This window comes from Orbicella franksi, unplaced genomic scaffold (assembly GCF_964199315.1).
Source record: "Orbicella franksi unplaced genomic scaffold, jaOrbFran1.1 SCAFFOLD_751, whole genome shotgun sequence".
Lineage (NCBI taxonomy): Eukaryota > Metazoa > Cnidaria > Anthozoa > Scleractinia > Merulinidae > Orbicella > Orbicella franksi.
In genome coordinates, this window is record NW_027670913.1 from 12501 (window position 1) to 13678 (window position 1178).

Genomic DNA, 1178 nt, shown 5'->3' on the forward strand with positions numbered 1-1178 from the left:
CACGTAACTCGAGCTGGCCAATAGTTTGCCGCAAAAAGTTTTGAAAATGGTGAAAATCTTAAGGGTGCTTATAGAATAGGGGGACCGACGCCCAGTTTTAAGATAGTGTAGCACACCCCCCTTAACGATGATGTGACAGCGCCAAACTTGGCGCCTGCACGTAACTCGAGCTGGCCAATAGTTTGCCACAAAAAGTTTTGAAAATGGTGAAAATCTTAAGGGTGCTTATAGAATAGGGGGACCGACGCCCAGTTTTAAGATAGTGTAGCACACCCCCCTTAACGATGACGTGACAGCGCCAAACTTGGCGCCTGCACGTAACTCGAGCTGGCCAATAGTTTGCCGCACAAAGTTTTGAAAAAGTGTAAAATCCCAATTTTGCGCTCTTTAGGGTGTGGTCTTTGAGCTTCGGGTTTTCGTCGGGAAATTTCGGCAATCATCGGTCATCTTCGTGGAAATCTCTTCGTTTTCGTAACTCTGACATGCAGACGCACGTTTGGAATGCCATGGGGAGCGCTTTGGAGCAGTTTCGAAAAATCGAAATTTTCGACATTTTTCTAAGTGTCTAAACTTGGTTGGGGGAATAGACGGTTTCGGGTTATAATGTAGGGCAGGCATCGGGAAAGACCGAAAGAGCAATTGAGCTGTATCGGTCCGTAACAGTAAGCCCTGCTCGGTAATGTGTTCTCGGGTAGGAAAGGAGGGTATTTGGAGGAAAAAGGAGCAAAGTCGACCAAACTTGCTCGGTCGGTAGCATGAAATGACTGAACTTGAAGCCAAGTTGTCTCGGTGTGGACAACGAGAGAACGGATGGATGTTGTACCTGATGGCCTTTGGCCAAGAATAGCGGCTTAGATTCGGAAGAATCATTCTTCCCCGATGTATCTTGTCGGCATTCCGTGCACTTGGCTGTCTCACTGGTATGCCGGAAGCTTACTAGGGTGAAGCAGTGGAAAGACGTGGCAAAGAGAGAACGGGTTTCCCTCGGACAGGGTCGAACGCCTCGTGCGTCTTCCATGGCCGGGAGGATTCCCAGTGCAGCTTGACGGTGAAATGCCAGCCTCCTTTCAAAGGAAGCAGACGCAATAGGGTTCCCGCCGGGTTCCCTGAGGGATAGCTACCTGGTTGATCCTGCCAGTAGTCATATGCTTGTCTCAAAGATTAAGCCATGCATGTCT